The sequence below is a fragment of the Leucoraja erinacea genome, chromosome 21 (assembly GCF_028641065.1).
Source record: "Leucoraja erinacea ecotype New England chromosome 21, Leri_hhj_1, whole genome shotgun sequence".
Taxonomy (NCBI): Eukaryota; Metazoa; Chordata; class Chondrichthyes; order Rajiformes; family Rajidae; genus Leucoraja; species Leucoraja erinaceus.
The window spans coordinates 9,088,422-9,108,698 of record NC_073397.1 but is presented as its reverse complement, the minus strand read 5'-3'; the positions used below and the strand labels follow the sequence as shown (position 1 = coordinate 9,108,698).

General features: G+C 41.2%; 2 protein-coding genes across 2 annotated transcripts in view; both read right to left on the bottom strand.

Moving 5' to 3' along the window:
- eapp (e2f-associated phosphoprotein) overlaps positions 1-20,277 on the bottom strand; it is a 261,478-nt gene that overhangs the window by 169,584 nt on the left and 71,617 nt on the right. The window lies entirely within an intron of this gene.
- Positions 1-20,277, bottom strand: part of bmp7b (bone morphogenetic protein 7b) — a 94,775-nt gene that overhangs the window by 72,763 nt on the left and 1,735 nt on the right. The window lies entirely within an intron of this gene.

The following is a 20,277-nucleotide window of genomic DNA, read 5'->3' as shown; positions in this document are numbered from 1 at the left end:
CAACAAACATCCCTGTTCCCTTGACAACACACTCCTTACACAACTTTCCACATCTGTCTGTACACCTGGCCTGGAGACATTCCAGGAACAGGTAGGATCAAAAAATAACTGCCAGATTCTTGATCTGAAAGAAAATTACAGATCAAGCATTTTTTTAATTAAACCTCATTAGGAAGTATATTTGGATTGTTCCTTTAAGTGGAGCCTATTAAAGCACTTCTGATTTCCTTAAGTTCTGAACAGCCCACCTGCATTGGGGTGAGGGATTGGGGAGGGGAGAAGGAGAGGGGTACGAAGAGCGAGGGTGAAGAGGAGAGGGAGGAGTGCTGGGGGATGAGGGGAAATGAGCTGTGCCGGCACAGTTGGGGGCTATCCGTGAGTGGTGGAATATTGCGTTGGGGGAACGGGTTGCGTTGGGGGAATGGGTGAGTGGTGGAATATTGCATTGGGAGCAGACCCAACTGGTTTGCACTTAGTCTAGTACATCTCTTAACCTATCCTATCCATGAACTTGTACAAATGTCTTTTAAAGGTTGTTATTGTACCTCCCTCAATTACTTTATCTGGCAGCTAATTCTATATACACACCATCTCTGTGTTGATAGGTTGCCCTTCAGGTTCTAATTAAATCTTTCTCTTCTCACCCTAAACCTGTGTCCTCTTGTTCTTGATTCCCTTAAACTGGGAAAGACAGTGCACTAAGCAGTTCCATTCCCCTCGTGATTGTATACACCACTGTAGGTTCACCCTTCAGCTTTTAGTTCTCCAAGGAATAAAATCTTAGCCAGACCAACCTCTCCTCTACCTCAGGCCCAGGAGTCCAAGCAATATCCTTGTAAATCTTCTCTGCACTCTTGTGGAGAAATTTCTTTCTATTTCTATCTACCTTACTCCACCTTAAAATAATCTGTGTCATTTACTTTGGCTACTTCTTGCAATAGGATGTTCCACATTCCCACAACTTTCTCATGAATGAAATTTATTGTGAATTCCCCATTGGATTTAATCATCTGTCAGATATTTCTTAGGACCCATTGCAATTTTCTGCCCTCAAAGAAGGCATTCATCCAGTTATACTCTTGATGAAGGAGAAAGAGTTTTTGCGACTAATGAGTTTTCAGTTATCAGACCAAATGGCTTTGTCATTGTGCCATACCAAAAGATGAATTTGTTTTTTTCTTTCAAAGATGATGCCTGTTTCTGTCTCCATCATGCATTCAAGCAGTGGATTTCAGACTCCCATCACTATTCGGTGCATTTCGTTACATCTACTCCCCTCTAATTCTTCTCCCATGATAACCATTAACACAGGAGCACCACAAGATTGTGTGTTCAGTCCACTGCTCTACTCTCTTTATACCCTTAGCCAAGTGCAGCTCCAAAGCTATCTTTAAGTTTGCTGATGGCACCACAGTTGTTAGACGAATAATGAGTAATCATGAATCATAGTACAGGAGGAACATCGATAATCTAAAAGGTGTCAGAACAATAATCTTGCACTCAATATAAGAATCAAGATTGTTTAATTGCCTTTTGCAGCAAATACAGAACAATGCTCTTCTTACATGCAGGGGCATAACAGGCAAAGCACAAAGTGCAAAGCACACAGATAGTATACAATGAACTTTTTTTTTTAAATCAGTAAATTGATAACCACTAATTTACTAGTGCAAAAAAACACTTTAGTGCAACCAAAGATGTTCCATAGAAGTTCATAGTTGAGTTAGTATGAAGTGTTCAGAAGCTTGATGGTTGTTGGGAGGAGGCTATTCTGGAACCTAGTGGTCATGGTTTTCAAACTCCTATGCCTTCATCCAGAAGGTCGGAGTGAAACGAGAGCATGGCCAGATTGATGTTGGTCTTTGATGAAGTGTTTAAGAAGGAACTGCAGATGCTGGAAAATCGAAGGTACACAAAAATGCTGGAGAAACTCAGCGGGTGCAGCAGCATCTATGGAGCGAAGAAGGGTTTCGGCCCGAAACGTTGCCTATTTCCTTCGCTCCATAGATGCTGCTGCACCCGCTGAGTTTCTCAAGCATTTTTGCGTACCTTTGGTCTTTGATGATATGGGCTGTCTTTTTGATGCAGCATTTTCCACAGATCACCGATGGAGGAGAGGTCAGTATTTGTAATGAATCAGGCAGTGCCCTCCATTGTTTGTAATCTTTTCTATTCCAGGGTGTTTGAATTGCTGAAGCATTCAGTATCTACTGTACACTGGTAGAATTCAAGGGGATATTCGTGGACATACTGAATCTCCTCAATCTTCTAATGAATGGGCTTTCTTTGTGATTGCATCAATGGCACTGGCCTCAGGACATATCTTCAAAGATATGCTTACCCAGGAACTTGAGAATGTTGAATCTGCACTGCCAACCTGTCAATGAGGTTTGTGGAGCCCTGACGTTCCCCTTCTAAAGTAATTAATCAGCTCCTTGGGTCTTGCTGACATTGAGAGCAAGATTGTTCTGGCATCGTTCAATTAGATATTCAATCTTCCTCCTATATTCTGACTCATCATTACTTATTATTTTTTCAACAACGGTGCTATTGTCAGCGAATTTAAAGATGGCATCGGAACTGTGTTTAAAGTGAGTTGGAACTGGGGACTGTTATTGAGGAGGGAGTGTTGTTGATTGTGGTCTGTTGATGAGGAAGTCGAGGATCCAAATGCATAGGAATGATCATAGACCCAAAACCAAGGATCTGATTATTGGGGGTACGGAACATTTGCATTTTTCAGCTTGAAATTGTGCAATATGGTGCATACTGTAGCGAGTCTTATAACTTACACTTGAATGCAATATATATGCTTTAAATTGGATTGGAGCGTTTTTGAAAAGGGGGAGGCTGTGCGATCACTGATCACTGGCCTTGGGGGTACCCGGTGAGGGAGTGGAGCAACCGAGTGGGGAGAGGGTATGCAAGAAGGGTAGGAACTTTTTGAAATTTGATGTATTAAAATCATGTTTTAGTGCACTGTAGAAGTATGATTTCAATGTTTTTTGTATAAAGTATTTTTAAGAGGTAACTTTTTAAGGGGTAACTTTATCCACACAAAGGGTGATGGGTGTATGGAACAAGCTGCCAGAGGAGGTAGTTGAGGCAGGAACCATCCCAACATTTAAGAAAAAGTTAGACTGATACATGGATAGGACAGGTTTGGAGGAATGGACCAAAAGCAGGTAGCGTAGCTGGGACATGTTGGCGGGTGTGGGCAAGTTGCGCCGAAGGGCCTGTTTTCACACTGTATCACTCTATGACTACATTATACCTCCACCATGCATGAATGCTTCAAAATCAAGTGATCGAGTTTTATTGCCATATACTTAAGCATAGATACATAGAAAACAGGTGCAGGAATAGGCCATTCGGCCCTTCGAGCCAGCACTGCCATTCAATATGATCATGGCTATTCATCTAAAATCAGCACCTCTTTCCTGTTTTTTCCCCATATCCCTTGATGTCGTTAGCCCCAAGAACTAAATGTAACTCTCTCTTGAAAACATCCAGTGAATTGGCCTGCACTGCCTTCCGTGGCAGAGAATTCCACAGATTCACAACTCTCTACGTGAAGAAAGTTTGTCCTCATCTCAGTCCTAACTGGCCCCCCCTTTATTCTTAAACTGTGACCCATGGTCCTGAACGCCCCCAACATCGGGAACATTTTTCCTGCAGTTACAGTAAGTGAAAATCTAGCAGGCAAGCAGGATGCTTTCACCAACCACCCCCATTTGAAGTCCACTATCTTCCACCGTTTCTACCCAGTGCTTGGCACTTACTTCCAGCAGCCACTGGTTGTCCTCCAGGATGCACCGAGCCGCAGCCTGATCCATGCCGGTCACCTGGGCAAATTCGACACAGAGACTCTCTCCCTCTCCCCCCTCTCTTCTGCTCTCTCTCCTCTCAACCCCCCTCTCTCTCTCTCTCCCCTTCCCTCTCTTTCCCCTCTCTCTCTCTCTCCCCTCTGTCTCTCCTCTCACCCCTTCTCTCTCCCCTGTCTCCCCCTCTCACCTTCCCTCTCTTCTCTCTCTCCCTCTCTCCCCCCTCTCTCTCTCCCCCCCCTCCCACCTTACTCTTCCCCCTCTCTCTTCTTGTCCTCTCAACTCTCTCTCTCCCCCCCCTTACCGGGACTTACACTGTCCGGAGCGCTCCATGGCCAGAGCTGCAGCGAGCGACACGCCGGCCCCGGCAAACACTCGTCCGTCCCGGCTCCCCGCATCTGTTCCGGCCGCTGGTTCTGCTCCCATCCCTCCCGCAGCCCCGGCTCTCCAACACCCGCGGACCATGCAGTTTATCCGATTTTTGAAATTTTCGATGATCACAAAATTTCTCACCACAGAGCGTGAGAAATTTCTGATAAGCGTGAGGGCGTGAGAGTTTGTTTGAGGGCGTGAGTCTCACGCTCAAAGCGTGAGAGTTGGCAGCCCTGCAACAGCTTGTAGTTCCTGAATGTATCTATCTCTGAAGATGTTTCCTGGGACAAGACATTGTTGCAATCACAAAGAAAGCTCATCAATGCCTCTAAAGATTGAGGATATTTGGCATATCATCAAATACTGTGTCAAACCTCTACAGGTGTATGGCAGGGAGCACACTGACTGGTTGCATCACATGCCTGATTCAGTATCACAAACACCTAGGAATGAATGAGGCTGCAGAAAGAGGTGTACATTGCCCAATCCATCACACATATTGACCTCCCCACCATAGGAAATGCTGCCTCAAAAAATGCAGCTGATATCATCAAAGACCCACACTACCTTGCCACACTCTCACCTCATTGTTGTCATTGTGACGAAGGTACAGGAGCCTGAGAACCATGGCCTCCATGTTCAAGAAATATCTTCCCACAACTATCAGACATTTGATCCACACTGCATAACCCCGACCACAACCCTACTTACACTATATACTTTGATTATGTACTATTATGGTCTGGTTACCGAGTGTCCTGATTATTAATTTAATGTATTATTGATATTGCATATTTATTTGTTATGTTGTTGCATTAATAACCCTGTAAAACTCCAGCAAGTAAGGAATTAATTATTCCTTTCGTGGTGCATATGACGATTAAATATTTTTGAGTCTCTTGACTTTAATATCTAGGTCCCTAATTATTGATCTTTATACCAAAGGAAATAATTCCTTCCCATTCACCCTGTTGAGGCCCCTCACAATTTTATATGCCCTGATTAAATCTCCTCTCTACTTCCTTTATTTTAAAGAAAGCAGGTTCAGCCGAAACAATATTTCTTCAAAACTGAACTTCCTTACTCATAAATCTCCTCTATGTACTCTCCAGCCTTCTTGCCGTCTTCCCATGGAGTAATGAAAAAACGGAATGCCCTCCTACGGCTTGGTCTAGCTCGTATACAACTCCAATATTACCTCCCCGCCCATACTTTATATTTCATTTTTAATTTTACTGCAACATTTTTATTCTACCCTCTGTGCTCCATGGAAAGTAGGATTGGTAGTCCCATTCTTTGTTTTCAATAGTACTTATTCGTTTAAACTCTCGACACAAGGAACTGCAGATTCTGTTTACAAAAAAAGACACTATGTGCTGGAGTAATTCAACGGGTTGCCGTTTCACCTGAGAAGTTTGCACAATGACAATTATAATTGGTAAACTCTGATTCATTACTCCTTCTCATAACCTGGGGTTGCAGTGGTCCAATTCCAACAACTCAGTTGTTATTTTGGTTGAGTTTGGCCAACCTAGTGTACATTAAGTATTAGACCACCAACTATTTTCGGCTCAGAGATTGCCAAATTAACCAATGGATTTTCTAATTTACCTGACTTCACTAGGTAAATTACCTAGACTTCACTACTTACCACCAATACATGGTCAGCTTTGGCTCAAAAGGAACCTCGTTTCGTCGAGGCTACTTTCATGGTAGCCTCAATTTGTTCTTCTATTGTGCTGGTCTGTATGGTAAGTAACAAGGTTGGATTCTAGCCAAACATGCTTTATTGAAGACAACAACATTCAACTACCTTTATACATTAATTTATCAAAAATAATATCATATGGCACACATCGTTCTTAATTGTATATTTATACTCAACATATATTTTAATACAATCCTCCCTAAAAGGTTTCAAAGCCAGAGCAATAACTATCCACCTATGTTACATACACCAAGTTACTATGTACATACATATATTTAACATCAGCTATTTATATATCAAAATTCAGTTGACAGCAATTAATTTAATTATTTTTCAGGTTTTTTTAAACTCTGTTATCTTCCCAACTGGAGGGACATTTTTGTTACTCATGACCTACTCACCATAGACATTCATGATTCTGATTAATTCTATTTATTTTGTAGATTATGTGGCATCTACTCATTTAGATCTTCCATGTTTTTTGACCCATATCCTGGGTCAACCCAACACTAGCTCATGTACCACGAATAAATCTAGTAATTCAAAGTCTGATTTGTCCTGTGCATCATGCTCCAAATCAATATTTTTTAAATGTCCACCATGACCAATTAATAAACATTATTTTCCACAGCTGATGTCCATTTTCACCATATAATTTGTAACTCCCTATTTTTCTAAAAAATCTCCCCACCTTTCCAACAGAGAGAGAGAAAACAGGGAATTACAGATCAGTTAGCCTGACTTCGGTGGTGGGAAAGATGCTGGAGTCAATTATCAAAGAGGTAATAATGGGGCATTTGGATAGCAGTAAAAGGATTAGTCCAAGTCAACATGGATTTATGAAATGGAAATCATGCTTGACTAATCTTCTGGATTTTTTTGAGGATGTGACAAGTAAAATGGATGAAGGGGAGCCAGTGGGTGTAGTGTACCTAGACTGTCAGAAAGCCTTTGATAAGGTCCCGCACGGGAGACTGGTGACTAAAATTAGAGCACATGGTATTGGGGGTAGGGTGTTGACATGGATAGAAAATTGCTTGGCAGACAGGAAGCAAAGATTAGGAGTGAACGGGTCCTTTTCGAGTGGTGCCGCAAGGCTCAGTGTTGGGGCCGCAACTGTTTACCATATATATTAACGATTTGGAAGAGGGAATTAGGAGCAACACTAGCAAGTTTGCAGATGACACAAAGCTGGATGGCAGTGTGAACTGTGAAGAGGATGTTAGAACGTTGCAGGGTGACTTGGACAAGTTGAGTGAGTGGGCAGATGCGTGGCAGATGCAGTATAATATAGATAAATGTGAGGTTATCCACTTTGGCTGCAAAAACAAGGGGGCAGATTATTATCTCAATGGGGTTAGGCTACGTAAAGGGGAGCGAGTCCTGGGTGTCCTTGTACACCAGTCACTGAAAGTTGGCGTGCAGGTACAGCAGGCAGTGAAGAAAGCTAATGGAATGTCTTGTCTTGAATGCCTTCATAACAAGAGGATTTCAGTATAGGAATAAAGAGATTCTTCTGCAGTTGTATAGGGCTCGGGTAAGACCACATCTGGAATATTGTGTACAGTTTTGGACTCCTAATTTGAGGAAGGACATCCTTGTGATTGAGGCAGTGCAGTGTAGGTTCACAAGATTGATCCCTGGGATGGCGGAACTGTCATATGAGGAAAGATTGAAAAGACTAGGCTTGCATTCACTGGAGTTTAGAAGGATGAGGGGGTTTCTTATAGAAGCATATAAAATTATAAAAGGACTGGACAAGCTCGATGCAGGAAAAATGTTCCCAATGTTGGGCGAGTCCAGAACCAGGGGCCACAGTCTTAGAATAAAGGGGAGGCCATTTAAGATTGAGATGAGAAAAAACTTTTTCCCCCAGTTGTGAATTTGTGGAACTCCCTGCCACAGAGGGCAGTGGAGGCCAAATCACTGGATGGAATTAAGAGAGAGTTAGATAGAGCTCTAGGGGCTAGTGGAATCAAGGGATATGGGGAGAAGGCAGGCACGAGTTATTGATTGGGGATGATCAGCCATGATCACAATGAATCTGGCTCGAATGGCCTCCTCCTGCACCTATTTTCTATGTTTCTAAAACAATCGTCTGTGGCCTGTCAGTTGAAGCAATCACTCTGTGTGATCCTCGATCCTGATCTTGTGACTTGTGCCACCCTTTCTGGCTCATTTTTCTCTCCAATTTACGGTGTACCATGCTCACCCATCTCTATGTGTACACCCACTTGAATTTCAGATGGAGAATATCCTGTGGTAAAGTGTTTGTGGCTCTGTATATAATCAGATGTAATACCAGCCAGTGATTTAAGGACCATTTACAACATTTGCCCAGTTACTGCTTTTTCATTGCGTCTACAGATCCTTCAACCTCCCCTTCGGACACAGGATAATGAAGATATTAAGAATTCCATGGATTGTGACAAACTGAGCCAACCTAAATTGTAGACATGGTCAGAAAACTGTTTCTTTTGGAGATTATGTGTTGCATAAACTGATTTCCGAATCTGTAAAAGTGCAAAATGCAAATGGTAATTTTGAGTGGCTGTCTCAACCAGCAAAAGGAAATTGGGTCACACTATATAAATACTCCAATGTGTTTTCTAGCCCAACACTGGGAGATCTGCACCAGTATCTGTCCCCCTACTCACTGGGCATCCATGTACTTTGACCTTATAATATGCCCATCTTGCAAGATTTGTTTGTAAAGCTGTCAGGTACTCGATACTTTAGAAAGCTAACCAATAAATATGCTGAACTAAATGTGGATTTGGGGAGTTAATGTCACCTCATTATTAATATGAAAAAAAGAAGGTTGCACTGCTGTATGCATGCATCTCCAACTGTGAATCTACCATTTATTTCTGAGACTGCCTTATGCACTTGCAGCATCTCAGTTTGTAAGGTGCATCCCTCTGGCTTTTACCATAACTCTCATTCTGAGCTTCCGAAAAATGTCATTTCAATTCCCCTCATGGTCTTTCCCTCTGGCATGGTGACATCAAGTGAAAACTAGAAGAACATTTTATATTTTCCTTGTCACCTTGACAGTCAGTGGCATGAGCACTGACGTTTCCAATTTCAGATGGCCAACTCCCCCTTTGTTCTTTTCCCGCTATCTCTTCTAGTTCTCTCGCCCATTATTCTCCTTTTTCATCCAATCCCTTCTTCCTTGTCATTTAGACTCACCGCCATCCCACACTTATTTCCATCTGCTCAATACCTTTACCTCATCTGGTTGCACCTATCACTGGCACGGGATAGGACAGCACGGCAGAGTTGTTGCCTGACAGCGCTTGCAACGCCAGAGACCCAGGTTCGATCCTGTGCTGTCTGTACATAGTTTGTATGTTCTCTCCGTGGGTTTTCTCCGAGATCTTCGGTTTCCTCCTACACTCCAAAGGCGTAGAGGTTTCCAGGTAAATTTACTTGGTAAATGTAAAAATTGTCCCGAGCGTGTAGGATAGTGTTACAATGCGAGGGTCACTGGTCAGCACAGACTCGGTGGGCCGATAGGCCTGTTTCCGCTCTGTATCTCTAAACTAAACCTACTTGACTCTGTCTCTTCCCCTAATCCCTCCCCCCATTACATACTTCACCTGCCTATTTTTTCTTTCTTATGTTTCCACCTGTCACCTACCAGCCTCTGTCTCAACAGTGGCCCTCTTCCTCCTCACCCATCTTCCTACATCCTAACCTGGTTTATCCTTTTGGACCGTTTCTACTTGTCTCTGGTTGTACATTTCATGCCAAAGTGCCTGGGATCATTCTAAAACAATATTTACTTTTCCCATTCACTTGATTGCTGTCATCAGGAATGACGATGGTTTTGCAGTGGCCACACCAACACTCGTAGTAAGGTGAACTCACTCAGTTACAAGAAAGACCCGGATGGCATGGGGGCACAGTTCCTTGTCCCCAGGCCACATGGTCAGTGAAGCTAGCAATCTTGGGCTTTTCCAGGCTGCTCAGTCCTGATCTCAAAGGAGGAAGCATGGCACTCAGGCTTCTCCCTGCAGTTCACCTTTCCTCAAGAGGAGGAGCTGGTGGTCCCAGGCTTATCCTGGTTTCTCAGTCTTTGCCTGCGAGTGTGGGCAAAGTCCCTCATTGTCCACAAACAGGATGAAGCACTGTCCCAGGATGAACCACTGTCTCAAGCTTGTCCCAGCCACTCACTCTCAGTAGAGGTTCCAGCTGTCTAGGAGTTTTCCCCAGCAGCCCAGCCTTAACCACACAGTGGTGCTGGTGGCCTCCGGTTTGTCACAGTGGCTCAGTCTGCATCAAACCTACAACAGGGGAATACAGCTGGCAGAGAGTTCCCCCACTTCCACTCTCTCTTCTTTCTTCTTTCTTCTTTCTTTTTTCTTTTTTCTGTTTTCTTTCTTTCTTCAATCTTTCTTTTCTCTTCTGCTTCTCTCACTTTTCTCCCCTCTGGCTAGAATGCCTGGGTTTTATAGGGAGTAGGTTGACAAGGTTCAAGTGGTCAAACCAATATCAGTTAATTGGACCCAGCTGATACCAATGATGCTGGGGATTTGGCCTCCCCTGGTCTGTCAGCCAGAGGTGCGGATCAGAGCAGCATCCAATGGAGGGGGTGCCGTCACAAATACTTGCTGATATACTGTCTGTAGATATTTATGTGTCAATTTGGAAAGGAAAGTAATGCGTTTGAAGCTTTAAACCAGATGTCTTTCATTGAAGAATAACACTCAACTAACAGCAATGATGGATACATCAATACATCAAACATCAGACAAAATGAAATATAGTGCTCTTAATCTTTGTCTTCAATGTGCAATAAATCCACCACTTTATTTCTCTATTCCTCTGCAAAAGTACCGTTGCATATTTACGCAATTTGGTTTAACTTTGGATCTCAGATATTCCCTTCAGTATTTGACTGGCAGTCGGTACAGATACCTGCCCTTTTTATAGTTCTCAAGCCTTGGGAGAAAGGAAGGAACTCCTGCATGGAGGAAGCTGGAGTTATTGTATTTCAGAAACGACATCCATATTTCAATCTAGTCCTCCCTCCATCTTCTAAAATCCATCAGCAAGTAGCCTATCCACATTTCCTCATGAGATAGCATGTTAATTCAGTTAGTGGTGTCAATCTTCTCTAAACTACTTACAACATATTAGCATTCTTCCATAAATTAGCATAAATATATAAGCGTAATCAAGGACCGGTCTCACATCGATCACTCCCTCTTTTCCACTCTCCCATCAGGCAAGAGATACAGATGTTTGAAAACGCAAACCTCCAGATTCAGAGACATTTTCTTCCCAGCTGTTATCCAGCAACTGAACCGTCCTCTTATCAGTTGAGTGTGGTCTTGACCTCCCATCTACCTCATTGGAGACCTTTGAACTATCTTTAATTGGACTTTATCCGACTTCAATGTTATATCTGTACACTGTGGATGACGATTTTAATCATGCATGGTCTTTTCTTTGACAGGATAACACACAACCAAAAGCTTTTCATTATACTTCGGTACATGTGACGAAAATAAATTAAACTAAACTAAACTCAACTCAACTAGTATTCCTTTTCTCTAGAGATGCTGGCTGGCTCGCTGAGTTATTCCAGCTTTTTGTGCCTATCTTTGGTTTAAACCAGCAACTGCAGTTCCATCTTCCACAGTATTCAATACTGCATGCAATATACCAGATATGGTGCCACCAATGTCCTATATAATTGCAGCATAACTCCTGCCATTTGTATGCAATTTCTCTCATAATTACATTCTAATTGTTTTCTAAATCACAGACACACAAATCCTATTTCATCTCATATCCCCACAATCTCACGCCCTTTCTCTCATTTATATTTTTATTTTTCAATCCAAAATGCATAGTCATTTTTTTTTACATTATACTGTATTTGAGAAATCTTTGGCTGCTCACCTAACCTATCTTTATCCTCCGGAAGTTTTCTTATGTCCTCTTTGCAACTTGGTCCACCAAGTCCCAGAAGATCAACATATCAATTTTTACATGGTTCCTACACTAAACCATTTTATAATTTACAGAAATTATAAATAGTTGATTCTTCAGCAGTGATCCCTGTGGCACATTCTTCATTACATCCAGCCATTAATCAGCAAAATATAAACTTCTGGAAGAATTTAGCGGGTTAGGCAGCATTTATGGAGAGGTGACATTTTGGCCCAGATCTTTTCTTAAAGACTGGCATATAGAGGTGAAGGAAAGGGTTGGGCACGAGTTGGGTCAGTTTGGGTGAGTTGGGTCAGGTTGGGTGAAATGGGTGGGTGGAGTTGTCACAAAGTCTGGAGATTGATAAATGGAGACAAAGGGCTGCAAATGGTGGAATCAGATAAGAATGAAAAGTGAAGAATGAAATGGGTAGATGGGAAAGGGGTGGGGAGGGTGTAAACAGGAGACCAAAAGGGGTAGGGGTGGATAATGAGTAGAAGGAGGAGGAGGAGGAGGGGGGGAGGGAGAGGAATTGAATTGCCACAAGAATTGAGTATAGCTACAATTATAATTTCAGATTATAATGCCAACTCAAGCTGCAGATCTCCCGAAATATTTTGGAGGATTTTATCTCTTCAGCCACTACCAAAGGAATTAGCATGGTGTTCTCTGGCCACACCCAATCACTGAGGCTTGTTCTAAATAAAGTGGTGGGGATGGACAGGGAAGGGATTATTGTGCACTGCTAAACACCAGGATACTGGGACACCAGTTTACTGATCTTCAAATAGCTCAGTGAAAACACATACAACAACCTGATATGATATTTGGGGCCTTGAATTGACATCTGATCTAAAATACATATGGAAATTCATTGAATGAAAATTATGCTGGAGTGCATTCTGGAAGAGAAGGATTGGGAGAGGCACCTGGTGCAGCCTGTCCAACTGATCCTTGTTGAGCAATGTTCCAGAATAAGGCAGTTGGCATGCTCCAACTGACACCAGTGATAATTCTGGGTAAATTAATGCCATTCACACCCAAGAGTCTGTTCGTCTTGCCTTCAATGCCCCCAGGAGGCTTGACAACATGAATAACTAAAGCTATTTATTCTTGTACTTTGGCCAGGTGCCCAGCCATGCTGCCTCTAGCCATTATTGAGATACAATTATTTGTAATCCTGTCTTTGCAGAACTACAAATATTTATTGGACATTCAGTGGAGTAATTAGATGATAATAAAGACAATATAAGCATGGTATCTTCCACCCGCTTAGAGTTCAGCTGAATAATATAGACGGCATAGTGGGATTAAACGTTTGTTTCTAACAAATTAAGTTGCTTGTGGCAGTTTATACTAGTTTTATAGAAATAATCTGGAATTCAGCATGAATAGAAAACTTATCTGTCAAAGCCAGATGTAACATCTACTCCGATGTGTGAATCATATCCAGTAATTTCCATGCATTTGGCCTTACTTACACCAATATGTAATAGCACCTGGGGTGGCAGAAATGACACATTAAAGTATTTTAGTTTATTAATGTGCCATAAATTCTACTTATTAATATACTATAAATTCTACTTTCCTGTAAAATGGACATATTTATGTTAAAACATGAACTCCTCTATTTTTTGTTGCGGGGTCACACGAAAATAAAAAAATCCATCCTGCCCACTGTTGCTGGATGGTACACTGACACAGATTGGACTCAGGATTGTGTCAGTGTCACTGTATGGCATGTTTCATATCCTTCTGCAGCATGGTATGGAGGAAGCCTGATCAAATCAGCTCGGGCTGGTCTTGTTTTCAGACCAAGAAGGTTTTTCTCAATGCGTAAGTAAAACAGTCCAGCTGGCTGCTTGCTGGTTTCATTGTGAGGGGCTCTGGGATGTCCACATTGACCCTTGGCCAGGCTCCAGTGAAAGCCTGCAGCGAGCTGGAATGTAGGGCTGCATGTTCCAAACTCTTAAAACAACACAGGTTGCAGCTGTGCATGCCAGCAGCCCGTGCATCACTCCATCAATAAGCCTTGAGTGGCTTTCACAGCTTCAGCTGTCATACTTACCAAACCGTGGGGAATCACAACCTCAGCATCACCTTTGTGTCAAGGAATCTAAATGGTTGAGCTTGTGCAGTGAATTAATACATTTGACAATTTAATCTAAAACAAATGGAGGTAGTTCTATGACTTGCATTAGCTCTTTGATATTTATTCTACCATGTTTGTACTTCAATGTCCCTTAGCAAATTAGAGCTGCATTTTATTTTTTACTAGATTGTGCTTTTTGTGATATTTGTCCTACATTAATGAGTTTGATTCTTGTGCCCTTTTTAATTTGCATACTGAAACACTTAGTTGTATTAAAACACTATTAGATCCACTAAGAAAAAAAGTTTTTGAATAAAATTATAGGATGGTACAGCACAGAAGGTGGTGACTTGACAGGTGGTCAGATTTGCTCTTTTGAAGAACAACCTAGCTGACCCATTATTTTGTTTAAGAAAGAACTGCAGATGCTGGTGAAATCAAAGGTAGACACAAAATGCTGGAGAAACTCAGCAGGTGAGGCAGCATCTATGGAGAGAAGGAATAGGCGACATTTCGAGTCGAGACCCTTCTTGAGATTCCTTCTCTCCATAGACGCTGCCTCACCCGCTGAGTTTCTCCAGCATTTTGTGTCTACCTGATCCATTATTTTACTCTTTCCCCATATCCCTAGATTTTATTCTCTAATTACTTGTTCTAGAAAGATTGTTTTTCTTATTGATTTGATTATTGCTGTTATTAAATGGGGATTAATCCAATTTCTTCTTTTAAACTACCATTGAATCTATAATAATCTTATCATCGAACAAAACATGTGAAATCTTAATAACCCATGGATTTTAAAAAGTTTACATTATTTTACCCATTGTTACCACCGGTTCTTCAGATAGTTACTATATATCTGTGCCTTCTGGGTAATGACCCTTGGTATCACAGCTTGCATTGTGAACTCCAACTGAAAAATGGATTGGCGAACTTCTTGTATTGGGCAAGAAGATCGGAGGTGTATTTTCTGAGAGCTTGATCAGGTTTGAAAGCCCTATCTGTATTTAAATCCAATTTCTTACACCCAAAATCAAAATCATTGATACAATGGGAATCTCAATACTGCCAGTAACTTTTCTTACATTGTGAAATTACTTCCTGAGAAGAACCTTGATGCATCCTACATTTGTTTTTTTTTAAATATATGAGTGTCAAATCACTGTCAAAATAGAAGATCAAGATGAGTAGTTGACGTATCACATAGCTGTTTTTTCACCAAATTACCCAAATTACACAATACACAACATCTTAAACGTGAGTCATAGATGCACATAGTGGAAAACAAAATAATCTTATTTAGCAAGGTGCTTTTAGGCTTTGCAATAACTCCAAATAGGAACTGGATCTTTAAAAAAGCCCCTTAATGGAGGTTTCAGATAATGTGCCTTATTACATAACATTTGAAAGCACTAAATGGAAGCTATAAATTACTTTTGTTTCTCCATTTATCTCACTATGCTGCATCCATGGTGAACTGTTATTAAACCTGACAAAATTAGTAAGAATTGGATTTTGAGTCTTTGTAAAAATGGAAACACAAGGATATGGAAAAGGAATACATTTATTCAATACCTTGACCATCCAATCATTCAGATCTTATGCCTAATGAGATTGTATTTTATTTATTTTTAATTGCACTCATAATATGCCGAAATTGTGAAAGGCACTACGTAAATTCAGTTTATCTCCTTTTGATTTCTACTGTAAATAAACTGGTCCATGTGCATCAATAGGTTTGATATTAACCACCAATGCAATAGGTAGTTGATTGGTGATTCACGCTAAAGCTACTTCTGATTCCATGTAGCCACTGACCATTGCTCAGGGTTCCTTATCCATGTCCTATTACGCAAGTGCTCCAGTAAAAATCCTCTTGAATCATTTGTGCACCTTCCAAATAGTCAGAGATAAATTGCATTATATTTTACTTTAAAATGAATTGATGGGGAGATATAGTTGGTTACATTTCAGTGGAGCAGACTGGACTGATTAATTTATATATTTGGTTGTAGCATTCAGGATAAGATAGTTTGGTTAAGGTGACATTATGAATTTTATCAAACAGGCTGGTTTGGTGAATGACATTTTGATTTAATCATATTTGGACACACTGGTTTGGTGAGATGGTATGCACGGTTATATCACATTGGTACATACTGCTTTATTGGTTATTTCAGAGTGAACTAGCTGTTTGATGAGACATTTTTCGTTATACCACAGTGGAAAAGGATGGATTATAGGGCAGTGGGACAGGCTTGTTTTATGGGTTGCCAAAGAATAAATCTAGCCTACTTTCGAAAAGACTTTAATTGAAAGCTTTCAGATTATGGAAGTTATTTTGTGGGACTGATGTAGAGAAAATTCTTCTGCTTATGGGGAGCCCAATCAAGAGGAAATTTCCATCTGTTTTTGACCTGATAACATATGACGTAATGGGATCTGGAGTCAATGTTGAATACTCCTAGTCTGTTCTCTTCTGTTGAAAAGCAGTGTCCCAACATCTGCCAGTCCGGCTTAGGGATTCTGATAGAGTCTGCTGCACTGTGTACAATACCTATGGCAAACTGTTGATTGTCTGACAGCTGCCCCAATCTAGACATGGTACCAAGATGTTCATCATGAAGATTGAATGTGCTAGGAACTATTTTGCCATGTTTGAAGATTGATGCCATGTGGTCCATCCATTTGTATCCTTTTCTTGGTTTAACATGGTGATTATAACTGAATGGCTTCTCGGACATTTCATAACCATAGTGGTGCCGATCCCAATTCACACACAAAATCAGAGAATGTACTTCCCAATCTAAACACAGGTTTGATGTTTCTCCATAATTCCTGCGTAGCTCCTCTTTAACCTGTTCAGTGCCTCCCCTGAGTTTATATGCAGGTCTTGGCCAATAGAGAAATAAAATACCTGGCAGTGAACAGGTTAAACTAAACTGTGAACCCCATTTACTCCAAGGAATGAGTTTCTAGTGAAATGATGACTGCTGAGGTAAAGGATCTTCTGGCATAATTTATCCCTATCTGTGATAACTTTTTATGTGTTGCTTCCCATTGTGTTTTGACATTTGCAGAATTTCAATTGATTATTTCAGTGCCTGGCAACCTTCATTCTCATTGAACAAGTTAATGAGATTGTACATCTGGAGATTCAAAATCCAGAGCGGGTGGCATATTAGGATCAACACTGTGAAATTATGTGGACAAAGGGCAGAACCATGACCAGACCCTTGCAGTGGCATGCACAAAGAAATTTAGCAAGCTAGGGCATGGCTCCACACCATCAATTGTCAAAAGGTTCATTAATACGTCATACTTTATGGATGTTCATGTGCATGTTTGTCTCACACCATTAAGAACGCGTGTGCATTTCTCCATATGCTGAAAAACTGAAAAGTCTATCCTGAGAAATACTGAGTCTGAATTAATTTAGCCAATCTCTGACATGCAGAGAGACAGTTGCAACTGTTTTTTTGCCCGGGGTTTAGAAAACGCAAAGCATCCAGCTCCTGATTCCCACCACACACAGTGTTGGATAATGTGTCTGATAAAGTTTAAATGAAGGGAAACAAAAGAATATTCCAGCATGGATCAAAGGGTTAACATAAATAGTAATTACTGCCTACTTTGATTGAGGTGAGTACATCGATTGAGGATTACACATAACAGCTCCACAAAATGGGGCAATGGAGAGACAGCCTGTGGTGTGCATATTTCACCAGGAAACATTCCCCTGCCTCTTAGCAACTTTATTTCCCGTGAACTATTTTAACTCTTAAACTGTAGCACAAGCAGTAACCTTCGTCAATGGAAATAAAACAACCACTACAGTTATTGCCATTGAAATTGTTTTGATGTTTTAGCTCTTTAGTTTAAAGCCTGTAAAGGAAGAATTACATAATTCAGACCAAAAGCAGGAATTCAACCAATCTTGTTTGCATGTGATAATTCTAAAAAAAAATCTAGTTAGTCTTACTCTATTCATTAGCACTAGCCATATTTTGATATTGAATTGATTGAAAGATACAGCATTGAAAAAGGCCCTTTTTCAAAATTGAGTCTATACCAATCATTGTTTAAGAAACAACTGCAGGTACTGGAAAAATCGAAGGTAGACAAAAAGCTGGAGAAACTCAGCGGGTGAGGCAGCATCTATGGAGCAAAGGAATGGGTGACGTTTCGGGTCGAGACCCTTCTTCAGTCTTCATAGATGCTGCCTCACCCGCTGAGTTTCTCCAGCTTTTTGTCTACCTATACCAATCATTGATCACCCGTTCACATTAGTTCTACGTTATCCTACTTCCATATACCTCAAGGCTGCGTACTCAGCCCCCTGCTCTACTCACTCTATCCTCATGACTGTGTAGACGGACATAGTGCGAACTCCATTTTCAAGTTCGTTGACGACACCACCGTTGTGGGACGAATTACAGATGGTGATGAGTCAGAGTATAGAAGTGAGATTGACCGACTGACCAAATGGTGCCAGCACAACAACCTGGCTCTCAATATCAGCAAAACCAAAGAACTGATTGTGGACTTTGGGAGAGGAAGGTTGAGGACCCACAATCCTGTTTACATCAATGGGATGATGATGGAGAGAGAGTCAAAAACTTCAAATTCCTGGGCGTGCATATTTCCGATGATCTTTCCTGGACCCAGCACATTCCCACACTAACTGATGCAATCATAAAGAAAGCACATCAGCGCCTCTACTTCCCGAGAAGATTACAGAGGATTCTCTTGAACTTCTACAGGTGCGCTGTAGAGAGCATACTGACTGGTTGCATCGTGGCCTGGTTCGGCAACTTGAACGTCCAGGAGCGGAAAAGACTGCATCACCGGCTCTGACCTCCCCACCATCGAGGGGATCTATCGCAGTCGTCAACATCATCAAAGACCCACACCATCCTGGCCACACACTCATCTCATCACTGCCATTGGGAAGAAGGTACAGGAGCCTGAGAACTGTAACATCCAGGTTCAGGAACAGCTTCTTCCCTACAGCCATCAGGCTATTAAACACTACATTCTCATAAGCTATGAACTACAATAGACTATTATTATTATTATTGCACTGTTATTGTTTGTTCTTTTTTTTTTCATTTTTGTTATATTATTTATTATGATTACATATTCAGTTGTGCTGCATCAAGTAAGAATGTTATTGTTCTATCTGGGACATGACAATAAAACACTTCTGACTCTTGACTCTCTACATATTAGGGGCAATTTTGTGGCCAATTCACTTACAAACCTGCATGTTCTTTTAATTGTATTTTCTCAAGTCTCAATTCAGACATTTTTTCATTGAAACTGTCAACAGTGCATTCAAAATCATTAAATTGTGTACAACATTCTTCTTACCAACTATGATTTAATTGCTGATTATCCTAAAGTTGTAATGTGTATCTGTGTGATCTGCATTTTTGTAAGAGGTCCCTGCAGTATAGTGGCCTATTTCTGCAGCATACTGCCACCTGTTTCTTTTGTCTTTGTTTCCAGTACATGCTATATGTTTTCTGGAAAAAGGGTTTAGTGGGTTTCATGGAAAAAATGGCACTGGTGAGGGAACTGGAGAGAGGGAAAGGCATAGGAAAGAGGGAAAGTTGACATTCTCAGCATGGCCTGACAGTAAATTCCTGACATCAGCGAGAGCAAGCATAGACTACGTGACCTCTTCGCCAAACACTTGTGCTCTGTCCACTAAAGCCTGCTGGATCTCCCGTTTGCTAACAGTTTTAACTCAGTTTCGGGTCGAGACCCTTCTTTAGTCTCCATAGATGCTGCCTCACCCGCTGAGTTTCTCCAGCTTTTTGTCTACCTATACCAATCATTGATCACCCGTTCACATTAGTTCTACGTTATCCTACTTCCATATACCTCAAGGCTGCGTACTCAGCCCCCTGCTCTACTCGCTCTATCCTCATGACTGTGTAGACGGACATAGTGCAAACTCAATTTTTAAGTTCGTTGACGACACCACTGTTGTGGGACGAATTACAGATGGTGATGAGTCAGAGTATAGAAGTGAGATTGACCGACTGACGTAATTGTGAATGAAAACGAAAGAATTTAATTAAAACGGATTTTTTTTTTTTTAATCGTGATTTTTATGTAACTGTGATTCGGGATCCCATTGTGACATCATTGTGACGTCGAATGCTGCTGACGGGCAGGGCAAGTGGAAAAGTGGTTTAAAAAGTTTTTTGTAAAGTTTAAAATGTCAATAACTTGTAAAATATCACATAATTCTGAACAAAACTTGTTTCTTTTACATCCCAAGACTATGGTGAGTAAGGTGGGCCCAGAATTGTAGCGCTATCGTA